The 24,047-nt window shown below is 39.7% G+C and overlaps 12 non-coding genes and 5 pseudogenes across 12 annotated transcripts; all 17 read right to left on the bottom strand.

The window, feature by feature from the left end:
* The window catches only part of LOC131350436 (5S ribosomal RNA), a 117-nt pseudogene extending 8 nt beyond the window's left edge, over nt 1-109 (bottom strand).
* Nucleotides 110-1,424: 1,315 nt separating this feature from the next.
* Nucleotides 1,425-1,541, bottom strand: LOC131350398 (5S ribosomal RNA). The gene has a single exon (XR_009204211.1). It is a non-coding gene; the product is annotated as a 5S ribosomal RNA (ribosomal RNA).
* Nucleotides 1,542-2,837: 1,296 nt separating this feature from the next.
* LOC131350484 (5S ribosomal RNA) lies at nt 2,838-2,956 on the bottom strand. The gene has a single exon (XR_009204266.1). It is a non-coding gene; the product is annotated as a 5S ribosomal RNA (ribosomal RNA).
* Nucleotides 2,957-4,242: 1,286 nt separating this feature from the next.
* Nucleotides 4,243-4,358, bottom strand: LOC131350425 (5S ribosomal RNA; annotated as a pseudogene).
* A 1,294-nt stretch (nt 4,359-5,652) lies between these two features.
* LOC131350409 (5S ribosomal RNA) lies at nt 5,653-5,769 on the bottom strand. The gene has a single exon (XR_009204222.1). It is a non-coding gene; the product is annotated as a 5S ribosomal RNA (ribosomal RNA).
* A 1,297-nt stretch (nt 5,770-7,066) lies between these two features.
* Nucleotides 7,067-7,185, bottom strand: LOC131350481 (5S ribosomal RNA). Its single transcript, XR_009204264.1, has one exon. It is a non-coding gene; the product is annotated as a 5S ribosomal RNA (ribosomal RNA).
* Nucleotides 7,186-8,495: 1,310 nt separating this feature from the next.
* On the bottom strand, nt 8,496-8,612 carry LOC131350421 (5S ribosomal RNA; annotated as a pseudogene).
* Nucleotides 8,613-9,909: 1,297 nt separating this feature from the next.
* Nucleotides 9,910-10,026, bottom strand: LOC131350424 (5S ribosomal RNA; annotated as a pseudogene).
* A 1,279-nt stretch (nt 10,027-11,305) lies between these two features.
* Nucleotides 11,306-11,424, bottom strand: LOC131350480 (5S ribosomal RNA). Its single transcript, XR_009204263.1, has one exon. It is a non-coding gene; the product is annotated as a 5S ribosomal RNA (ribosomal RNA).
* Nucleotides 11,425-12,840: 1,416 nt separating this feature from the next.
* LOC131350441 (5S ribosomal RNA) lies at nt 12,841-12,949 on the bottom strand (annotated as a pseudogene).
* Nucleotides 12,950-14,253: 1,304 nt separating this feature from the next.
* LOC131350383 (5S ribosomal RNA) lies at nt 14,254-14,372 on the bottom strand. The gene has a single exon (XR_009204197.1). It is a non-coding gene; the product is annotated as a 5S ribosomal RNA (ribosomal RNA).
* A 1,314-nt stretch (nt 14,373-15,686) lies between these two features.
* LOC131350479 (5S ribosomal RNA) lies at nt 15,687-15,805 on the bottom strand. Its single transcript, XR_009204262.1, has one exon. It is a non-coding gene; the product is annotated as a 5S ribosomal RNA (ribosomal RNA).
* A 1,312-nt stretch (nt 15,806-17,117) lies between these two features.
* On the bottom strand, nt 17,118-17,236 carry LOC131350478 (5S ribosomal RNA). Its single transcript, XR_009204261.1, has one exon. It is a non-coding gene; the product is annotated as a 5S ribosomal RNA (ribosomal RNA).
* Nucleotides 17,237-18,652: 1,416 nt separating this feature from the next.
* Nucleotides 18,653-18,771, bottom strand: LOC131350374 (5S ribosomal RNA). Its single transcript, XR_009204189.1, has one exon. It is a non-coding gene; the product is annotated as a 5S ribosomal RNA (ribosomal RNA).
* Nucleotides 18,772-20,099: 1,328 nt separating this feature from the next.
* LOC131350372 (5S ribosomal RNA) lies at nt 20,100-20,218 on the bottom strand. The gene has a single exon (XR_009204187.1). It is a non-coding gene; the product is annotated as a 5S ribosomal RNA (ribosomal RNA).
* A 1,324-nt stretch (nt 20,219-21,542) lies between these two features.
* On the bottom strand, nt 21,543-21,661 carry LOC131350351 (5S ribosomal RNA). Its single transcript, XR_009204167.1, has one exon. It is a non-coding gene; the product is annotated as a 5S ribosomal RNA (ribosomal RNA).
* A 1,296-nt stretch (nt 21,662-22,957) lies between these two features.
* LOC131350477 (5S ribosomal RNA) lies at nt 22,958-23,076 on the bottom strand. Its single transcript, XR_009204260.1, has one exon. It is a non-coding gene; the product is annotated as a 5S ribosomal RNA (ribosomal RNA).
* Between the last annotated feature and the right edge of the window lie 971 nt (nt 23,077-24,047).

Here is a 24,047-nt window from a genome sequence, read left to right as displayed (position 1 = left end):
GCACCTGATATTCCCAGGCGGTCCCCCATCAAGTACTAACCAGGCCCGACCCTGCTTAGCTTCGAGATCGGACGAGATCAGGCGTTCTCAGGGTGGTATGGCCGTAGCGAGAAGCAGTTTCAATAAGGTCTCTTTATAGTGTGCGATGTAGATGACTCCGTTTCTTTTCTTTTCTTTTTCTTTTATTTATTTTAAAGTCACTCATTCGCGTCTCAGTTTGCTGTTGGGTGGAGAGAACAACCGCTTCATCCATATCAAACTTTCTGTCTCACCACCTGCAACCCACAGCGCCTCTCCACCTCTTGGGATTACTAACACTTAATGACATCTTACTCTGCTTAATTTGACAAAATATTTAAACAGGCACGTTGCCGCATCTGCATCTCAGCTTCTTGCTTTATTTTCATGCCACATCAAAAAAACACTTGACATAAGACAGAAGATTGCTGCGAGAGAAAGTAAGGTGTCTTTGAACAGGCTATTACCACTTCATCCACAAATACTTCTCTTGCTTCAATTATTACTTCGTTAAAAACAATTCAGAGCAACAATTTAAATGCATAACAACTACAAGAGCCACATGTCTGCTCTCTTCTTCTTTGTTCAGGAGTTGGGCGCATTACCGCCACCAGCTGAACTGGAGAGAGGGGCCGGCTTCCAGCGGCGAGTGAGAGGCGGCGTGAGTGCGTCGCTCTCTCTCTCTCTCTCTCTCTCTCTCTCTCTCTCTCTCTCTCTCTCTCTCTGCGTTTACAGCATTTGCTAGACGAGTCTATCAAAGGGGATTTTACACAAGTGCTTGAATTGGAAACTTCAGAACATATCTAGAAATAAAGAACACTGTACACAATCTGAACAAACCTGCAACATCCAATTGTTTGTTGGAGCATCTAAGGCGCTCATGTTATAAGTGCAAATGCTACTACTACGGCTGTTACGGACAGGTATCATAGTAGTAGTAGTAGCAGTAGTAAGAAAAATAATTAAAAATAATAACGAAATACGAATAAAAAGAATAATCACGAGATTGGTATCATCAAGAAATGTGACTATGATATCTGCTACGTGAAGTCCGTCCATTCTAGAAACATACACCCTCGAAATAAATAACTTTATGTAAAAAAGTTTCTTAATAAGAAAATAGAATAATAATTGTAGTTTAAAGGAATATGCAGTGATTGTTTGAATGAATGAATGAATGAATGAATGAATGAATGAATGAATGAATGAATGAATGAATGAAGTGGAAAATAAATAAGGTAGGGATAATTCTGTGATTTGAGCATGAATTTGTGTCGAGGTGATTGATTGCTTGTTGATTTTGTCACATGTGTCTCTGTGTGTGATCTCTGTGTAGTAATAAATGAATGCAAGTTGAAGGTGTTTTGAGTTTGAAAAGTTGCAGTAGAGACTTTTGGCGGTGAAAAAGCTTACAGCACCTGGTATTCCCAGGCGGTCTCCCATCAAGTACTAACCAGGCCCGACCCTGCTTAGCTTCCGAGATCGGACGAGATCGGGCGTTCTCAGGGTGGTATGGCCGTAGCGAGAGAGCACTTTCAATAAGGGCTCTTTATAGTGTCTGATGTAGATGACTCCGTTTCTTTTCTTTTTATTTGATTTATTTTAAAGTCACTCATTAGCGTCTCAGTTTGCTGTTGGGTGGAGAGAACAACCGCTTCATCCATATCAAACTTTCTGTCTCACCACCTGCAACCCACAGCGCCTCTCCACCTCTTGGGATTACTAACACTTAATGACATCTTACTCTGCTTAATTTGACAAAATATTTAAACAGGCACGTTGCACGCTGCATCTTAGCTTCTTGCTTTCTTTTCATGCCACATCAATAAAACACTTGACATAACACAGCAGATTGCTGCGAGAGAAAGTAAGGTGTCTTTGAACAGGCTATTACCACTTCATCCACATATACTTTTCTTGCTTCAATTATTACTTCGTTAAAAACAATTCAGAGCAACAATTTAAATGCATAACAACTACAAGAGCCACATGTCTGCTCTCTTCTTCTTTGTTCAGGAGTTGGGCGCATTACCGCCACCAGCTGAACTGGAGAGAGGGCCGGCTTCCAACGAGCCAGTGAGAGAGCGGCGTGAGTGCGTGCGCTCTCTCTCTCTCTCTCTCTCTCTCTCTCTCTCTCTCTCTGCGTTTACGGCATTTGCTAGACGAGTCTATCAAAGGGGATTTTACACAAGTGCTTGAATTGGAAACTTCAGAACATATCTAGAAATAAAGAACACTGTACACAATCTGAACAAACCTGCAACATCCAATTGTTTGTTGGAGCATCTAAGGCAGCTCATGTGATAAGTGCAAATGCTACTACTACGTCTGTTACGGACAGGAATTATAGTAGTAGTAGTAGCAGTAGTAAGAAAAATAATTAAAAATAATAACGAAATACACGAATAAAGAATAATCACGAGATTGGTATCATCAAGAAATGTGACTATGATATCTGCTACGTGAAGTCCGTCCATTCTAGAAACATACAGCCTCGAAATAAATAACTTTATGTAAAAAAAGTTTCTAAATTAGAAAATAGAATAATAATTGTAGTTTAAAGGAATATCACAGTGACTGTTTGAATGAATGAATGAATGAATGAATGAATGAATGAATGAATGAATGAATGAAGTGGAAAATAAATAAGGTAGGGATAATTCAGTGATTTGAGCATGAATTTGTGTCGAGGTGATTGATTGCTTGTTGATTTTGTCACATGTGTCTCTGTGTGTGATCTCTGTGTAGTAATAAATGAATGCAAGTTGAAGGTGTTTTTGAGTTTGAAAAGTTGCAGTAGAGACTTTTGACGGTGAAAAAGCTTACAGCACCTGGTATTCCCAGGCGGTCTCCCATCCAAGTACTAACCAGGCCCGACCCTGCTTAGCTTCCGAGATCGGACGAGATCGGGCGTTCTCAGGGTGGTATGGCCGTAAGCGAGAAAGCAGTTTCAATAAGGTCTCTTTATAGTGTACGATGTAGATGACTCCGTTTCTTTTCTTTTCTTTTTTCGATGTTGGGTGGAGAGAACAACCGCTTCATCCATATCAAACTTTCTGTCTCACCACCTGCAACCCACACGCGCCTCTCCACCTCTTGGGATTACTAACACTTAATGACATCTTACTCTGCTTAATTTGACAAAATATTTAAACAGGCACGTTGCCGCATCTGCATCTCAGCTTCTTGCTTTATTTTCATGCCACATCAATAAAACACTTGACATAAGACAGAAGATTGCTGCGAGAGAAAGTAAGGTGTTTTTGAACAGGCTATTACCACTTCATCCACAAATACTTTTCTTGCTTCAATTATTACTTCGTTAAAAACAATTCAGAGCAACAATTTAAATGCTATAACAACTACAAGAGCCACATGTCTGCTCTCTTCTTCTTTGTTCAGGAGTTGGGCGCATTACCGCCACCAGCTGAACTGGAGAGTGGGGCCGGCTTCCAACGGCGAGTGAGAGAAGCGGCGTGAGTGCGTGCGCTCTCTCTCTCTCTCTCTCTCTCTCTCTCTCTCTCTCTCTCTCTCTCTCTCTGCGTTTACAGCATTTGCTAGACGAGTCTATCAAAGGGGATTTTACACAAGTGCTTGAATTGGAAACTTCAGAACATATCTAGAAATAAAGAACACTGTACACAATCTGAACAAACCTGCAACATCAATTGTTTGTTGGAGCATCTAAGGCGCTCATGTTATAAGTGCAAATGCTACTACTACGACTGTTACGCACAGGAATCATAGTAGTAGTAGTAGCACTAGTAAGAAAAATAACTAAAAATAATAACGAAATACACGAATAAAAGAATAATCACGAGATTGGTATCATCAAGGAATGTGACTATGATATCTGCTACGTGAAGTCCGTCCATTCTAGAAACATACACCCTCCGAAATAAATAACTTTATGTAAAAAAATTTCTTAATAAGAAAATAGAATAATAATTGTAGTTTAAAGGAATATCACAGTGATTGTTTGAATGAATGAATGAATGAATGAATGAATGAATGAATGAATGAATGAATGAATGAATGAAGTGGAAAATAAATAAGGTAGGGATAATTCTGTGATTTGAGCATGAATTTGTGTCGAGGTGATTGATTGCTTGTTGATTTTGTCACATGTGTCTCTGTGTGTGATCTCTGTGTAGTAATAAATGAATGCAAGTTGAAGGTGTTTTGAGTTTGAAAAGTTGCAGTAGAGACTTTTGGCGGTGAAAAAGCTTACAGCACCTGGTATTCCCAGGCGGTCTCCCATCAAGTACTAACCAGGCCCGACCCTGCTTAGCTTCGAGATCGGACGAGATCGGGCGTTCTCAGGGTGGTATGGCCGTAGCGAGAGAGCACTTTCAATAAGGGCTCTTTATAGTGTCTGATGTAGATGACTCCGTTTCTTTTCTTTTTTATTTGATTTATTTTAAAGTCACTCATTCGCGTCTCAGTTTGCTGTTGGGTGGAGAGAACAACCGCTTCATCCATATCAAACTTTCTGTCTCACCACCTGCAACCCACAGCGCCTCTCCACCTCTTGGGATTACTAACACTTAATGACATCTTACTCTGCTTAATTTGACAAAATATTTAAACAGGCACGTTGCATCTGCATCTTAGCTTCTTGCTTTATTTTCATGCCACATCAATAAAACACTTGACATAAGACAGAAGATTGCTGCGAGAGAAAGTAAGGTGTCTTTGAACAGGCTATTACCACTTCATCCACATATACTTTTCTTGCTTCAATTATTACTTCGTTAAAAACAATTCAGAGCAACAATTTAAATGCATAACAACTACAAGAGCCACATGTCTGCTCTCTTCTTCTTTGTTCAGGAGTTGGGCGCATTACCGCCACCAGCTGAACTGGAGAGAGGGGCCGGCTTCCAACGAGCCAGTGAGGAGAGCGGCGTGAGTGCGTCTCTCTCTCTCTCTCTCTCTCTCTCTCTCTCTCTCTGCGTTTACAGCATTTGCTAGACGAGTCTATCAAAGGGGATTTTACACAAGTGCTTGAATTGGAAACTTCAGAACATATCTAGAAATAAAGAACACTGTACACAATCTGAACAAACCTGCAACATCCAATTGTTTGTTGGAGCATCTAAGGCAGCTCATGTGATAAGTGCAAATGCTACTACTACGACTGTTACGGACAGGAATCATAGTAGTAGTAGTAGCAGTAGTAAGAAAAATAATTAAAAATAATAACGAAATACACGAATAAAGAATAATCACGAGATTGGTATCATCAAGAAATGTGACTATGATATCTGCTACGTGAAGTCCGTCCATTCTAGAAACATACAGCCTCGAAATAAATAACTTTATGTAAAAAAAGTTTCTAAATAAGAAAATAGAATAATAATTGTAGTTTAAAGGAATATGCAGTGATTGTTTGAATGAATGAATGAATGAATGAATGAATGAATGAATGAATGAATGAATGAATGAAGTGGAAAATAAATAAGGTAGGGATAATTCTGTGATTTGAGCATGAATTTGTGTCGAGGTGATTGATTGCTTGTTGATTTTTGTCACATGTGTCTCTGTGTGTGATCTCTGTGTAGTAATAAATGAATGCAAGTTGAAGGTGTTTTGAGTTTGAAAAGTTGCAGTAGAGACTTTTGGCGGTGAAAAAGCTTACAGCACCTGGTATTCCCAGGCGGTCTCCCATCCAAGTACTAACCAGGCCCGACCCTGCTTAGCTTCGAGATCGGACGAGATCGGGCGTTCTCAGGGTGGTATGGCCGTAGCGAAAGCAGTTTCAATAAGGGCTCTTTATAGTGTGCGATGTAGATGACTCCGTTTCTTTTCTTTTCTTTTTTATTTGATTTATTTTAAAGTCACTCATTCGCGTCTCAGTTTGCTGTTGGGTGGAGAGAACAACCGCTTCATCCATATCAAACTTTCTGTCTCACCACCTGCAACCCACAGCGCCTCTCCACCTCTTGGGATTACTAACACTTAATGACATCTTACTCTGCTTAATTTGACAAAATATTTAAACAGGCACGTTGCATCTGCATCTCAGCTTCTTGCTTTATTTTCATGCCACATCAATAAAACACTTGACATAACACAGCAGATTGCTGCGAGAGAAAGTAAGGTGTCTTTGAACAGGCTATTACCACTTCATCCACAAATACTTTTCTTGCTTCAATTATTACTTCGTTAAAAACAATTCAGAGCAACAATTTAAATGCATAACAACTACAAGAGCCACATGTCTGCTCTCTTCTTCTTTGTTCAGGAGTTGGGCGCATTACCGCCACCAGCTGAACTGGAGAGTGGGGCCGGCTTCCAACGAGCCAGTGAGAGAGCGGCGTGAGTGCGTGCGCTCTCTCTCTCTCTCTCTCTCTCTCTCTCTCTCTCTCTCTCTCTGCGTTTACAGCATTTGCTAGACGAGTCTATCAAAGGGGATTTTACACAAGTGCTTGAATTGGAAACTTCAGAACATATCTAGAAATAAAGAACACTGTACACAATCTGAACAAACCTGCAACATCCAATTGTTTGTTGGAGCATCTAAGACGCTCATGTTATAAGTGCAAATGCTACTACTACGACTGTTACGGACAGGAATCATAGTAGTAGTAGTAGCAGTAGTAAGAAAAATAATTAAAAATAATAACGAAATACACGAATAATCACGAGATTGCTATCATCAAGAAATGTGACTATGATATCTGCTACGTGAAGTCCGTCCATTCTAGAAACATACACCCTCCGAAATAAATAACTTTATGTAAAAAAAGTTTCTAAATAAGAAAATAGAATAATAATTGTAGTTTAAAGGAATATGCGAGTGATTGTTTGAATGAATGAATGAATGAATGAATGAATGAATGAATGAATGAATGAATGAAGTGGAAAATAAATAAGGTAGGGATAATTCAGTGATTTGAGCATGAATTTGTGTCGAGGTGATTGATTGCTTGTTGATTTTGTCACATGTGTCTCTGTGTGTGATCTCTGTGTAGTAATAAATGAATGCAAGTTGAAGGTGTTTTTGAGTTTGAAAAGTTGCAGTAGAGACTTTTGACGGTGAAAAAGCTTACAGCACCTGGTATTCCCAGGCGGTCTCCCATCCAAGTACTAACCAGGCCCGACCCTGCTTAGCTTCCGAGATCGGACGAGATCGGGCGTTCTCAGGGTGGTATGGCCGTAAGCGAGAAAGCAGTTTCAATAAGGTCTCTTTATAGTGTACGATGTAGATGACTCCGTTTCTTTTCTTTTCTTTTCTTTTTTTCTTTTATTTATTTTAAAGTCACTCATTCGCGTCTCAGTTTGCTGTTGGGTGGAGAGAACAACCGCTTCATCCATATCAAACTTTCTGTCTCACCACCTGCAACCCACACGCGCCTCTCCACCTCTTGGGATTACTAACACTTAATGACATCTTACTCTGCTTAATTTGACAAAATATTTAAACAGGCACGTTGCACGCTGCATCTTAGCTTCTTGCTTTATTTTCATGCCACATCAATAAAACACTTGACATACAGCAGATTGCTGCGAGAGAAAGTAAGGTGTCTTTGAACAGGCTATTACCACTTCATCCACATATACTTTTCTTGCTTCAATTATTACTTCGTTAAAAACAATTCAGAGCAACAATTTAAATGCATAACAACTACAAGAGCCACATGTCTGCTCTCTTCTTCTTTGTTCAGGAGTTGGGCGCATTACCGCCACCAGCTGAACTGGAGAGAGGGCCGGCTTCCAACGAGCCAGTGAGAGAGCGGCGTGAGTGCGTGCGCTCTCTCTCTCTCTCTCTCTCTCTCTCTCTCTCTCTGCGTTTACAGCATTTGCTAGACGAGTCTATCAAAGGGGATTTTACACAAGTGCTTGAATTGGAAACTTCAGAACATATCTAGAAATAAAGAACACTGTACACAATCTGAACAAACCTGCAACATCCAATTGTTTGTTGGAGCATCTAAGTCGCTCATGTTATAAGTGCAAATGCTACTACTACGACTGTTACGGACAGGAATCATAGTAGTAGTAGTAGCAGTAGTAAGAAAAATAATTAAAAATAATAACGAAATACACGAATAAAAGAATAATCACGAGATTGGTATCATCAAGAAATGTGACTATGATATCTGCTACGTGAAGTCCGTCCATTCTAGAAACATACACCCTCGGAAATAAATAACTTTATGTAAAAAAAGTTTCTTAATAAGAAAATAGAATAATAATTGTAGTTTAAAGGAATATGCAGTGATTGTTTGAATGAATAAATGAATGAATGAATGAATGAATGAATGAATGAATGAATGAATGAATGAAGTGGAAAATAAATAAGGTAGGGATAATTCTGTGATTTGAGCATGAATTTGTGTCGAGGTGATTGATTGCTTGTTGATTTTTGTCACATGTGTCTCTGTGTGTGATCTCTGTGTAGTAATAAATGAATGCAAGTTGAAGGTGTTTTGAGTTTGAAAAGTTGCAGTAGAGACTTTTGACGGTGAAAAAGCTTATAGCACCTGGTATTCCCAGGCGGTCTCCCATCCAAGTACTAACCAGGCCCGACCCTGCTTAGCTTCGAGATCGGACGAGATCGGGCGTTCTCAGGGTGGTATGGCCGTAGCGAGAAAGCAGTTTCAATAAGGGCTCTTTATAGTGTGCGATGTAGATGACTCCGTTTCTTTTCTTTTCTTTTTATTTGATTTATTTTAAAGTCACTCATTCGCGTCTCAGTTTGCTGTTGGGTGGAGAGAACAACCGCTTCATCCATATCAAACTTTCTGTCTCACCACCTGCAACCCACAGCGCCTCTCCACCTCTTGGGATTACTAACACTTAATGACATCTTACTCTGCTTAATTTGACAAAATATTTAAACAGGCACGTTGCATCTGCATCTTAGCTTCTTGCTTTATTTTCATGCCACATCAATAAAACACTTGACATAAGACAGCAGATTGCTGCGAGAGAAAGTAAGGTGTCTTTGAACAGGCTATTACCACTTCATCCACATATACTTTTCTTGCTTCAATTATTACTTCGTTAAAAACAATTCAGAGCAACAATTTAAATGCATAACAACTACAAGAGCCACATGTCTGCTCTCTTCTTCTTTGTTCAGGAGTTGGGCGCATTACCGCCACCAGCTGATCTGGAGAGTGGGGCCGGCTTCCAGCGGCGAGTGAGAGAAGCGGCGTGAGTGCGTCTCTGTCTCTCTCTCTCTCTCTCTCTCTCTCTCTCTCTGCGTTTACAGCATTTGCTGGACGAGTCTATCAAAGGGGATTTTACACAAGTGCTTGAATTGGAAACTTCAGAACATATCTAGAAATAAAGAACACTGTACACAATCTGAACAAACCTGCAACATCCAATTGTTTGTTGGAGCATCTAAGGAGCTCAGGGTATAAGTGCAAATGGTACTACTACAAGTGTTACGGACAGGGATCATAGTAGAAGAAGTAGCAGTAGTAAGAAAAATAATTAAAAATAATAACGAAATACCACGAATAAAAAGAATAATCACGAGATTGGTATCATCAAGAAATGTGACTATGATATCTGCTACGTGAAGTCCGTCCATTCTAGAAACATACACCCTCGAAATAAATAACTTTATGTAAAAAAAGTTTCTTCATAAGAAAATAGAATTATAATTCTATTTTCATGCAATATGCAGTGATTGTTTGAATGAATGAATGAATGAATGAATGAATGAATGAATGAATGAATGAATGAAGTGGAAAATAAATAAGGTAGGGATAATTCTGTGATTTGAGCATGAATTTGTGTCGAGGTGATTGATTGCTTGTTGATTTTGTCACATGTGTCTCTGTGTGTGATCTCTGTGTAGTAATAAATGAATGCAAGTTGAAGGTGGTTTTGAGTTTGAAAAGTTGCAGTAGGGACTTTTGGCGGTGAAGAAGCTTACAGGACCTGGTATTCCCAGGGGGTCTCCCATCCAAGTACTAACCAGGCCCGACCCTGCTTAGCTTCGAGATCGGACGAGATCGGGCGTTCTCAGGGTGGTATGGCCGTAGCGAGAGCACTTTCAATAAGGGCTCTTTATAGTGTCTGATGTAGATGACTCCGTTTCTTTTCTTTTTATTTGATTTATTTTAAAGTCACTCATTCGCGTCTCAGTTTGCTGTTGGGTGGAGAGAACAACCGCTTCATCCATATCAAACTTTCTGTCTCACCACCTGCAACCCACAGCGCCTCTCCACCTCTTGGGATTACTAACACTTAATGACATCTTACTCTGCTTAATTTGACAAAATATTTAAACAGGCACGTTGCATCTGCATCTTAGCTTCTTGCTTTATTTTCATGCCACATCAATAAAACACTTGACATACAGCAGATTGCTGCGAGAGAAAGTAAGGTGTCTTTGAACAGGCTATTACCACTTCATCCACATATACTTTTCTTGCTTCAATTATTACTTCGTTAAAAACAATTCAGAGCAACAATTTAAATGCATAACAACTACAAGAGCCACATGTCTGCTCTCTTCTTCTTTGTTCAGGAGTTGGGCGCATTACCGCCACCAGCTGAACTGGAGAGAGGGCCGGCTTCCAGCGAGCCAGTGAGAGAGCGGCGTGAGTGCGTGCGCTCTCTCTCTCTCTCTCTCTCTCTCTCTGCGTTTACGGCATTTGCTAGACGAGTCTATCAAAGGGATTTTACACAAGTGCTTGAATTGGAAACTTCAGAACATATCTAGAAATAAAGAACACTGTACACAATCTGAACAAACCTGCAACATCCAATTGTTTGTTGGAGCATCTAAGGCAGCTCATGTGATAAGTGCAAATGCTACTACTACGACTGTTACGGACAGGAATCATAGTAGTAGTAGTAGCAGTAGTAAGAAAAATAATTAAAAATAATAACGAAATACACGAATTAAAGAATAATCACGAGATTGGTATCATCAAGAAATGTGACTATGATATCTGCTACGTGAAGTCCGTCCATTCTAGAAACATACAGCCTCCGAAATAAATAACTTTATGTAAAAAAAGTTTCTAAATTAGAAAATAGATTAATAATTGTAGTTTAAAGGAATATGCGAGTGACTGTTTGAATGAATGAATGAATGAATGAATGAATGAATGAATGAATGAATGAATGAAGTGGAAAATAAATAAGGTAGGGATAATTCAGTGATTTGAGCATGAATTTGTGTCGAGGTGATTGATTGCTTGTTGATTTTGTCACATGTGTCTCTGTGTGTGATCTCTGTGTAGTAATAAATGAATGCAAGTTGAAGGTGTTTTCGAGTATGAAAAGTTGCAGTAGAGACTTTTGACGGTGAAAAAGCTTACAGCACCTGGTATTCCCAGGCGGTCTCCCATCCAAGTACTAACCAGGCCCGACCCTGCTTAGCTTCCGAGATCGGACGAGATCGGGCGTTCTCAGGGTGGTATGGCCGTAAGCGAGAGAACAGTTTCAATAAGGGCTCTTTATAGTGTGCGATGTAGATGACTCCGTCTCGTTTCTTTTCTTTTTATTTGATTTATTTTAAAGTCACTCATTCGCGTCTCAGTTTGCTGTTGGGTGGAGAGAACAACCGCTTCATCCATATCAAACTTTCTGTCTCACCACCTGCAACCCACAGCGCCTCTCCACCTCTTGGGATTACTAACACTTAATGACATCTTACTCTGCTTAATTTGACAAAATATTTAAACAGGCACGTTGCACGCTGCATCTTAGCTTCTTGCTTTCTTTTCATGCCACATCAATAAAACACTTGACATAACACAGCAGATTGCTGCGAGAGAAAGTAAGGTGTCTTTGAACAGGCTATTACCACTTCATCCACAAAAACTTTTCTTGCTTCAATTATTACTTCGTTAAAAACAATTCAGAGCAACAATTTAAATGCCACAACAACTACAAGAGCCACATGTCTGCTCTCTTCTTCTTTGTTCAGGAGTTGGGCGCATTACCGCCACCAGCTGATCTGGAGAGTGGGGCCGGCTTCCAACGCGAGCGAGTGAGAGAGCGCGTGAGTGCGTGCGCTCTCTCTGTCTCTCTCTCTCTCTCTCTCTCTCTCTCTCTCTCTCTCTCTCTCTCTCTGCGTTTACAGCATTTGCTAGACGAGTCTATCAAAGGGGATTTTACACAAGTGCTTGAATTGGAAACTTCAGAACATATCTAGAAATAAAGAACACTACACAATCTGAACAAACCTGCAACATCCAATTGTTTGTTGGAGCATCTAAGACGCTCATGTTATAAGTGCAAATGCTACTACTACGACTGTTACGGACAGGAATCATAGTAGTAGTAGTAGCAGTAGTAAGAAAAATAATTAAAAATAATAACGAAATTCACGAATAAAAGAATAATCACGAGATTGGTATCATCAAGAAATGTGACTATGATATCTGCTACGTGAAGTCCGTCCATTCTAGAAACATACACCCTCCGAAATAAATAACTTTATGTAAAAAAAAGTGACTATGATATCTGCTACGTGAAGTCCGTCCATTCTAGAAACATACAGCCTCCGAAATAAATAACTTTCTGTAAAAAAAAGTTTCTTTATAAGAAAATAGAATAATAATTGTAGTTTAAAGGAATATGCGAGTGATTGTTTGAATGAATGAATGAATGAATGAATGAATGAATGAATGAATGAATGAATGAATGAATGAATGAAGTGGAAAATGAATAAGGTAGGGATAATTCTGTGATTTGAGCATGAATTTGTGTCGAGGTGATTGATTGCTTGTTGATTTTGTCAGATGTGTCTCTGTGTGTGATCTCTGTGTAGTAATAAATGAATGCAAGTTGAAGGTGTTTTTGAGTTTGAAAAGTTGCAGTAGAGACTTTTGACGGTGAAAAAGCTTACAGCACCGGGTATTCCCAGGCGGTCTCCCATCCAAGTACTAACCAGGCCCGACCCTCCTTAGCTTCCAAGATCGGGCGTTCTCAGGGTGGTATGGCCGTTAGCGAGAAAGCAGTTTCAATGAGGGCTCTTTATAGTGTACGATGTAGATGACTCCGTTCCTTTTCTTTTCTTTTTTTATTTTATTTATTTTAAAGTCACTCATTTGCGACTCAGTTTGCTGTTGGGTGGAGAGACCACCCGCTCCATCCATATCAAACTTTCTGTCTCACCACCTGCAACCCACACGCGCCTCTCCACCTCTTGGGATTACTAACACTTAATGACATCTTACTCTGCTTAATTTGACAAAATATTTAAACAGGCACGTTGCACGCTGCATCTCAGCTTCTTGCTTTATTTTCATGCCACATCAATAAAACACTTGACATAAGACAGAAGATTGCTGCGAGAGAAAGTAAGGTGTCTTTGAACAGGCTATTACCACTTCATCCACAAATACTTCTCTTGCTTCAATTATTACTTCGTTAAAAACAATTCAGAGCAACAATTTAAATGCATAACAACTACAAGAGCCACATGTCTGCTCTCTTCTTCTTTGTTCAGGAGTTGGGCGCATTACCGCCACCAGCTGATCTGGAGAGTGGGGCCGGCTTCCAGCGAGCCAGTGAGAGAAGCGGCGTGAGTGCGTGCGCTCTCTCTCTCTCTCTCTCTCTCTCTCTCTCTGCGTTTACAGCATTTGCTAGACGAGTCTATCAAAGGGGATTTTACACAAGTGCTTGAATTGGAAACTTCAGAACATATCTAGAAATAAAGAACACTGTACACAATCTGAAGAAACCTGCAACATCAATTGTTTGTTGGAGCATCTAAGGCAGCTCATGTTATAAGTGCAAATGCTACTACTACGACTGTTACGGACAGGAATCATAGTAGAAGAAGTAGCAGTAGTAAGAAAAATAATTAAAAATAATAACGAAATACACGAAAAAAAGAATAATCACGAGATTGGTATCATCAAGAAATGTGACTATGATATCTGCTACGTGAAGTCCGTCCATTCTAGAATCATACACCCTCCGAAATGAATAACTTTATGTAAAAAAAAGTTTCTTCATAAGAAAATAGAATAATAATTGTATTTTAATGGAAAATGCGAGTGATTGTTTGAATGAATGAATGAATGAATGAATGAATGAATGAATGAATGAATGAATGAATGAAGTGGAAAATAAATAAGGTAGGGATAATTCTGTGATTTGAGCATGAATTTGTGTCGAGGTGATTGATTGCTTGTTGATTTTGTCACATGTGTCTCTGTGTGTGATCTCTGTGTAGTAATAAATGAATGCAAGTTGAAGGTGTTTTTGAGTTTGAAAAGTTGCAGTAGAGACTTTTGACGGTGAAAAAGCTTAAAGCACCTGGTATTCCCAGGCGGTCTCCCATCCAAGTACTAACCAGGCCCGACCCTGCTTAGCTTCCGAGATCGGACGAGATCGGGCGTTCTCAGGGTGGTATGGCCGTAGGCGAGAGAGCACTTTCAATAAGGGCTCTTTATAGTGTACGATGTAGATGACTCCGTTTCTTTTCTTTTTTTATTTGATTTATTTTAAAGTCACTCATTCGCGTCTCAGTTTGCTGTTGGGTGGAGAGAACAACCGCTTCATCCATATCAAACTTTCTGTCTCCCCACCTGCAACCCTACCGCGCCTCTCCACCTCTTGGGATTACTAACACTTAATGACATCTTACTCTGCTTAATTTGACAAAATATTTAAACAGGCACGTTGCACGCTGCATCTTAGCTTCTTGCTTTATTTTCATGCCACATCAATAAAACACTTGACATACAGCAGATTGCTGCGAGAGAAAGTAAGGTGTCTTTGAACAGGCTATTACCACTTCATCCACATATACTTTTCTTGCTTCAATTATTACTTCGTTAAAAACAATTCAGAGCAACAATTTAAATGCATAACAACTACAAGAGCCACATGTCTGCTCTCTTCTTCTTTGTTCAGGAGTTGGGCGCATTACCGCCACCAGCTGAACTGGAGAGAGGGGCCGGCTTCCAACGAGCCAGTGAGAGAGCGGCGTGAGTGCGTGCGCTCTCTCTCTCTCTCTCTCTCTCTCTCTCTCTCTCTCTCTCTCTCTCTGCGTTTACAGCATTTGCTAGACGAGTCTATCAAAGGGGATTTTACACAAGTGCTTGAATTGGAAACTTCAGAACATATCTAGAAATAAAGAACACTGTACACAATCTGAACAAACCTGCAACATCCAATTGTTTGTTGGAGCATCTAAGGCAGCTCATGTTATAAGTGCAAATGCTACTACTACGACTGTTACGGACAGGAATCATAGTAGTAGTAGTAGCAGTAGTAAGAAAAATAATTAAAAATAATAACGAAATACACGAATAAAAGAATAATCACGAGATTGGTATCATCAAGAAATGTGACTATGATATCTGCTACGTGAAGTCCGTCCATTCTAGAAACATACACCCTCCGAAATAAATAACTTTATGTAAAAAAAGTTTCTTAATAAGAAAATAGAATAATAATTGTAGTTTAAAGGAATATGCGAGTGATTGTTTGAATGAATAAATGAATGAATGAATGAATGAATGAATGAATGAATGAATGAATGAATGAAGTGCAAAATAAATAAGGTAGGGATAATTCTGTGATTTGAGCATGAATTTGTGTCGAGGTGATTGATTGCTTGTTGATTTTGTCACATGTGTCTCTGTGTGTGATCTCTGTGTAGTAATAAATGAATGCAAGTTGAAGGTGTTTTGAGTTTGAAAAGTTGCAGTAGAGATTTTTGGCGGTGAAAAAGCTTACAGCACCTGGTATTCCCAGGCGGTCTCCCATCCAAGTACTAACCAGGCCCGACCCTGCTTAGCTTCCGAGATCGGACGAGATCGGGCGTTCTCAGGGTGGTATGGCCGTAAGCGAAAGCAGTTTCAATAAGGGCTCTTTATAGTGTCACGATGTAGATGACTCCGTTTCTTTTCTTTTCTTTTTTTATTTGATTTATTTTAAAGTCACTGATTCGCGTCTCAGTTTGCTGTTGGGTGGAGAGAACAAGCGCTTCATCCATATCAAACTTTCTGTCTCACCACCTGCAACCCACAGCGCCTCTCCACCTCTTGGGATTACTAACACTTAATGACATCTTACTCTGCTTAATTTGACAAAATATTTAAACAGGCACGTTGCACATCTGCATCTTAGCTTCTTGCTTTATTTTCATGCCACATCAATAAACCACTTCACATAAGACAGCAGATTGCTGCGAGAGAAAGTAAGGTGTCTTTGAACAGGCTATTACCACTTCATCCACAAATACTTTTCTTGCTTCAATTATTACTTCGTTAAAAACAATTCAGAGCAACAATTTAAATGCTATAACAACTACAAGAGCCACATGTCTGCTCTCTTCTTCTTTGTTCAGGAGTTGGGCGCATTACATACCAGCTGAACTGGAGAGAGGGCCGGCTTCCAACGAGCCAGTGAGAGAGCGGCGTGAGTGCGTGCGCTCTCTCTCTCTCTCTCTCTCTCTCTCTCTCTCTCTCTCTCTCTCTCTCTGCGTACACAGCATTTGATAGGCGAGTCTATCAAAGGGATTTTACACAAGTGCTTGAATTGGAAACTTCAGAACATATCTAGAAATAAAGAACACTGTACACAATCTCAACTAATCTGCAACAATCAATTGTTTGTTGGAGCATCTAAGACGCTCATGTGATAAGTGCAAATGCTACTACTACGACTGTTACGGAAAGGAATCATAGTAGTAGTAGTAGCAGTAGTAAGAAAAATAATTAAAAATAATAACGAAATACACGAATAAAAGAATAATCACGAGATTGGTATCATCAAGGAATGTGACTATGATATCTGCTACGTGAAGTCCGTCCATTCTAGAAACATACACCCTCCGAAATAAATAACTTTATGTAAAAAAAGTTTCTTAATAAGAAAATAGAATAATAATTGTAGTTTAAAGGAATATGCGAGTGATTGTTTGAATGAATAAATGAATGAATGAATGAATGAATGAATGAATGAATGAATGAAGTGGAAAATAAATAAGGTAGGGATAATTCTGTGATTTGAGCATGAATTTGTGTCGAGGTGATTGATTGCTTGTTGATTTTGTCACATGTGTCTCTGTGTGTGATCTCTGTGTAGTAATAAATGAATGCAAGTTGAAGGTGTTTTTGAGTTTGAAAAGTTGCAGTAGAGACTTTTGACGGTGAAAAAGCTTACAGCACCTGGTATTCCCAGGCGGTCTCCCATCCAAGTACTAACCAGGCCCGACCCTGCTTAGCTTCCGAGATCGGACGAGATCGGGCGTTCTCAGGGTGGTATGGCCGTAAGCGAGAGAACAGTTTCAATAAGGGCTCTTTATAGTGTACGATGTAGATGACTCCGTTTCTTTTCTTTTTTTATTTGATTTATTTTAAAGTCACTCATTCGCGTCTCAGTTTGCTGTTGGGTGGAGAGAACAACCGCTTCATCCATATCAAACTTTCTGTCTCACCACCTGCAACCCACACGCGCCTCTCCACCTCTTGGGATTACTAACACTTAATGACATCTTACTCTGCTTAATTTGACAAAATATTTAAACAGGCACGTTGCACGCTGCATCTTAGCTTCTTGCTTTCTTTTCATGCCACATCAATAAAACACTTGACATAACACAGCAGATTGCTGCGAGAGAAAGTAAGGTGTCTTTGAACAGGCTATTACCACTTCATCCACAAAAACTTTTCTTGCTTCAATTATTACTTCGTTAAAAACAATTCAGAGCAACAATTTAAATGCACATAACAACTACAAGAGCCACATGTCTGCTCTCTTCTTCTTTGTTCAGGAGTTGGACGCATTACCGCCACCAGCTGATCTGGAGAGTGGGGCCGGCTTCCAACGCGAGCGAGTGAGAGAGCGCGTGAGTGCGTGCGCTCTCTCTGTCTCTCTCTCTCTCTCTCTTTCTCTCTCTCTCTTTCTCTCTCTCTCTCTCTCTCTCTGCGTTTACAGCATTTGCTAGACGAGTCTATCAAAGGGGATTTTACACAAGTGCTTGAATTGGAAACTTCAGAACATATCTAGAAATAAACAACACTACACTATCTGAACAATCCTGCAACATTCAATTGTTTGTTGGAGCATCTAAGACGCTCATGTTATAAGTGCAAATGCTACTACTACGACTGTTACGGACAGGAATCATAGTAGTAGTAGTAGCAGTAGTAAGAAAAATAATTAAAAATAATAACGAAATTCACGAATAAAAGAATAATCACGAGATTGGTATCATCAAGAAATGTGACTATGATATCTGCTACGTGAAGTCCGTCCATTCTAGAAACATACAGCCTCCGAAATAAATAACTTTATGTAAAAAAGTGACTATGATATCTGCTCATTGAAGTCCGTCCATTCTAGAAACATACAGCCTCCGAAATAAATAACTTTCTGTAAAAAAAGTTTCTTTATAGAAAAATATAATAATAATTGTAGTTTAAAGGAATATGTGGGTGATTGTTTGAATGAATGAATGAATGAATGAATGAATGAATGAATGAATGAATGAATGAATGAATGAAGTGGAAAATGAATAAGGTAGGGATAATTCTGTGATTTGAGCATGAATTTGTGTCGAGGTGATTGATTGCTTGTTGATTTTGTCAGATGTGTCTCTGTGTGTGATCTCTGTGTAGTAATAAATGAATGCAAGTTGAAGGTGTTTTTGAGTTTGAAAAGTTGCAGTAGAGACTTTTGACGGTGAAAAAGCTTACAGCACCGGGTATTCCCAGGCGGTCTCCCATCCAAGTACTAACCAGGCCCGACCCTGCTTAGCTTCCGAGATCGGACGAGATCGGGCGTTCTCAGGGTGGTATGGCCGTTAGCGAGAAAGCAGTTTCAATGAGGGCTCTTTATAGTGTACGATGTAGATGACTCCGTTCCTTTTCTTTTCTTTTTTTATTTGATTTATTTTAAAGTCACTCATTCGCGTCTCAGTTTGCTGTTGGGTGGAGAGAACAACCGCTTCATCCATATCAAACTTTCTGTCTCACCACCTGCAACCCACACGCGCCTCTCCACCTCTTGGGATTACTAACACTTAATGACATCTTACTCTGCTTAATTTGACAAAATATTTAAACAGGCACGTTGCACGCTGCATCTTAGCTTCTTGCTTTATTTTCATGCCACATCAATAAAACACTTGACATAAGACAGCAGATTGCTGCGAGAGAAAGTAAGGTGTCTTTGAACAGGCTATTACCACTTCATCCACAAATACTTTTCTTGCTTCAATTATTACTTCGTTAAAAACAATTCAGAGCAACAATTTAAATGCATAACAACTACAAGAGCCACATGTCTGCTCTCTTCTTCTTTGTTCAGGAGTTGGACGCATTACCGCCACCAGCTGATCTGGAGAGTGGGGCCGGCTTCCAACGCGAGCGAGTGAGAGAGCGCGTGAGTGCGTGCGCTCTCTCTCTCTCTCTCTCTCTCTCTCTCTCTCTCTCTCTCTCTCTCTGCGTTTACAGCATTTGCTAGACGAGTCTATCAAAGGGGATTTTACACAAGTGCTTGAATTGGAAACTTCAGAACATATCTAGAAATAAAGAACACTGTACACAATCTGAACAAACCTGCAACATCCAATTGTTTGTTGGAGCATCTAAGACGCTCATGTTATAAGTGCAAATGCTACTACTACGACTGTTACGGACAGGAATCATAGTAGTAGTAGTAGCAGTAGTAAGAAAAATAATTAAAAATAATAACGAAATACACGAATAAAAGAATAATCACGAGATTGGTATCATCAAGGAATGTGACTATGATATCTGCTACGTGAAGTCCGTCCATTCTAGAAACATACACCCTCCGAAATAAATAACTTTATGTAAAAAAAAGTTTCTTAATAAGAAAATAGAATAATAATTGTAGTTTAAAGGAATATGCGAGTGATTGTTTGAATGAATAAATGAATGAATGAATGAATGAATGAATGAATGAATGAATGAATGAATGAATGAAGTGCAAAATAAATAAGGTAGGGATAATTCTGTGATTTGAGCATGAATTTTTGTCGAGGTGATTGATTGCTTGTTGATTTTGTCACATGTGTCTCTGTGTGTGATCTCTGTGTAGTAATAAATGAATGCAAGTTGAAGGTGTTTTTGAGTTTGAAAAGTTGCAGTAGAGACTTTTGACGGTGAAAAAGCTTACAGCACCTGGTATTCCCAGGCGGTCTCCCATCCAAGTACTAACCAGGCCCGACCCTGCTTAGCTTCCGAGATCGGACGAGACCGGGCGTTCTCAGGGTGGTATGGCCGTAAGCGAGAGAGCACTTTCAATAAGGGCTCTTTATAGTGTACGATGTAGATGACTCCGTTTCTTTTCTTTTCTTTTTTTATTTGATTTATTTTAAAGTCACTCATTCGCGTCTCAGTTTGCTGTTGGGTGGAGAGAACAACCGCTTCATCCATATCAAACTTTCTGTCTCACCACCTGCAACCCACACGCGCCTCTCCACCTCTTGGGATTACTAACACTTAATGACATCTTACTCTGCTTAATTTGACAAAATATTTAAACAGGCACGTTGCACGCTGCATCTTAGCTTCTTGCTTTATTTTCATGCCACATCAATAAAACACTTGACATACAGCAGATTGCTGCGAGAGAAAGTAAGGTGTCTTTGAACAGGCTATTACCACTTCATCCACATATACTTTTCTTGCTTCAATTATTACTTCGTTAAAAACAATTCAGAGCAACAATTTAAATGCCGCAACAACTACAAGAGCCACATGTCTGCTCTCTTCTTCTTTGTTCAGGAGTTGGACGCATTACCGCCACCAGCTGATCTGGAGAGTGGGGCCGGCTTCCAACGCGAGCGAGTGAGAGAGCGCGTGAGTGCGTGCGCGCTCTCTCTCTCTCTCTCTCTCTCTCTCTCTCTCTCTCTCTCTCTCTCTCTCTCTCTGCGTTTACAGCATTTGCTAGACGAGTCTATCAAAGGGGATTTTACACAAGTGCTTGAATTGGAAACTTCAGAACATATCTAGAAATAAAGAACACTGTACACAATCTGAACAAACCTGCAACATCCAATTGTTTGTTGGAGCATCTAAGACGCTCATGTTATAAGTGCAAATGCTACTACTACGACTGTTACGGACAGGAATCATAGTAGTAGTAGTAGCAGTAGTAAGAAAAATAATTAAAAATAATAACGAAATACACGAATAAAAGAATAATCACGAGATTGGTATCATCAAGGAATGTGACTATGATATCTGCTACGTGAAGTCCGTCCATTCTAGAAACATACACCCTCCGAAATAAATAACTTTATGTAAAAAAAAGTTTCTTAATAAGAAAATAGAATAATAATTGTAGTTTAAAGGAATATGCGAGTGATTGTTTGAATGAATAAATGAATGAATGAATGAATGAATGAATGAATGAATGAATGAAGTGCAAAATAAATAAGGTAGGGATAATTCTGTGATTTGAGCATGAATTTGTGTCGAGGTGATTGATTGCTTGTTGATTTTGTCACATGTGTCTCTGTGTGTGATCTCTGTGTAGTAATAAATGAATGCAAGTTGAAGGTGTTTTTGAGTTTGAAAAGTTGCAGTAGAGACTTTTGACGGTGAAAAAGCTTACAGCACCTGGTATTCCCAGGCGGTCTCCCATCCAAGTACTAACCAGGCCCGACCCTGCTTAGCTTCCGAGATCGGATGAGATCGGGCGTTCTCAGGGTGGTATGGCCGTAAGCGAGAGAGCACTTTCAATAAGGGCTCTTTATAGTGTACGATGTAGATGACTCCGTTTCTTTTCTTTTTTTATTTGATTTGATTTATTTTAAAGTCACTCATTCGCGTCTCAGTTTGCTGTTGGGTGGAGAGAACAACCGCTTCATCCATATCAAACTTTCTGTCTCACCACCTGCAACCCACACGCGCCTCTCCACCTCTTGGGATTACTAACACTTAATGACATCTTACTCTGCTTAATTTGACAGAATATTTAAACAGGCACGTTGCACGCTGCATCTTAGCTTCTTGCTTTATTTTCATGCCACATCAATAAAACACTTGACATACAGCAGATTGCTGCGAGAGAAAGTAAGGTGTCTTTGAACAGGCTATTACCACTTCATCCACATATACTTTTCTTGCTTCAATTATTACTTCGTTAAAAACAATTCAGAGCAACAATTTAAATGCCGCAACAACTACAAGAGCCACATGTCTGCTCTCTTCTTCTTTGTTCAGGAGTTGGACGCATTACCGCCACCAGCTGATCTGGAGAGTGGGGCCGGCTTCCAACGCGAGCGAGTGAGAGAGCGCGTGAGTGCGTGCGCTCTCTCTCTCTCTCTCTCTCTCTCTCTCTCTCTCTCTCTCTCTCTCTCTGCGTTTACAGCATTTGCTAGACGAGTCTATCAAAGGGGATTTTACACAAGTGCTTGAATTGGAAACTTCAGAACATATCTAGAAATAAAGAACACTGTACACAATCTGAACAAACCTGCAACATCCAATTGTTTGTTGGAGCATCTAAGACGCTCATGTTATAAGTGCAAATGCTACTACTACGACTGTTACGGACAGGAATCATAGTAGAAGAAGTAGCAGTAGTAAGAAAAATAATTAAAAATAATAACGAAATACACGAATAAAAGAATAATCACGAGATTGGTATCATCAAGAAATGTGACTATGATATCTGCTACGTGAAGTCCGTCCATTCTAGAAACATACACCCTCCGAAATGAATAACTTTATGTAAAAAAAAGTTTCTTCATAAGAAAATAGAATAATAATTGTAGTTTAAAGGAATATGCGAGTGATTGTTTGAATGAATGAATGAATGAATGAATGAATGAAGTGGAAAATAAATAAGGTAGGGATAATTCTGTGATTTGAGCATGAATTTGTGTCGAGGTGATTGATTGCTTGTTGATTTTGTCACATGTGTCTCTGTGTGTGATCTCTGTGTAGTAATAAATGAATGCAAGTTGAAGGTGTTTTTGAGTTTGAAAAGTTGCAGTAGAGACTTTTGACGGTGAAAAAGCTTACAGCACCTGGTATTCCCAGGCGGTCTCCCATCCAAGTACTAACCAGGCCCGACCCTGCTTAGCTTCCGAGATCGGACGAGATCGGGCGTTCTCAGGGTGGTATGGCCGTAAGCGAGAGAACAGTTTCAATAAGGGCTCTTTATAGTGTACGATGTAGATGACTCCGTTTCTTTTCTTTTCTTTTTTTATTTGATTTATTTTAAAGTCACTCATTCGCGTCTCAGTTTGCTGTTGGGTGGAGAGAACAACCGCTTCATCCATATCAAACTTTCTGTCTCACCACCTGCAACCCACACGCGCCTCTCCACCTCTTGGGATTACTAACACTTAATGACATCTTACTCTGCTTAATTTGACAAAATATTTAAACAGGCACGTTGCACGCTGCATCTTAGCTTCTTGCTTTCTTTTCATGCCACATCAATAAAACACTTGACATAACACAGCAGATTGCTGCGAGAGAAAGTAAGGTGTCTTTGAACAGGCTATTACCACTTCATCCACAAAAACTTTTCTTGCTTCAATTATTACTTCGTTAAAAACAATTCAGAGCAACAATTTAAATGCCGCAACAACTACAAGAGCCACATGTCTGCTCTCTTCTTCTTTGTTCAGGAGTTGGACGCATTACCGCCACCAGCTGATCTGGAGAGTGGGGCCGGCTTCCAACGCGAGCGAGTGAGAGAGCGCGTGAGTGCGTGCGCTCTCTCTCTCTCTCTCTCTCTCTCTCTCTCTGCGTTTACAGCATTTGCTAGACGAGTCTATCAAAGGGGATTTTACACAAGTGCTTGAATTGGAAACTTCAGAACATATCTAGAAATAAAGAACACTACACAATCTGAACAAACCTGCAACATCCAATTGTTTGTTGGAGCATCTAAGACGCTCATGTTATAAGTGCAAATGCTACTACTACGACTGTTACGGACAGGAATCATAGTAGTAGTAGTAGCAGTAGTAAGAAAAATAATTAAAAATAATAACGAAATTCACGAATAAAAGAATAATCACGAGATTGGTATCATCAAGAAATGTGACTATGATATCTGCTACGTGAAGTCCGTCCATTCTAGAAACATACACC

Source organism: Hemibagrus wyckioides, unplaced genomic scaffold, assembly GCF_019097595.1.
Source record: "Hemibagrus wyckioides isolate EC202008001 unplaced genomic scaffold, SWU_Hwy_1.0 Contig35, whole genome shotgun sequence".
In the NCBI taxonomy this organism is placed as follows: domain Eukaryota; kingdom Metazoa; phylum Chordata; class Actinopteri; order Siluriformes; family Bagridae; genus Hemibagrus; species Hemibagrus wyckioides.
Note: the sequence above shows the minus strand (reverse complement) of the source record. Positions and strands in the feature narration are given on the sequence as shown.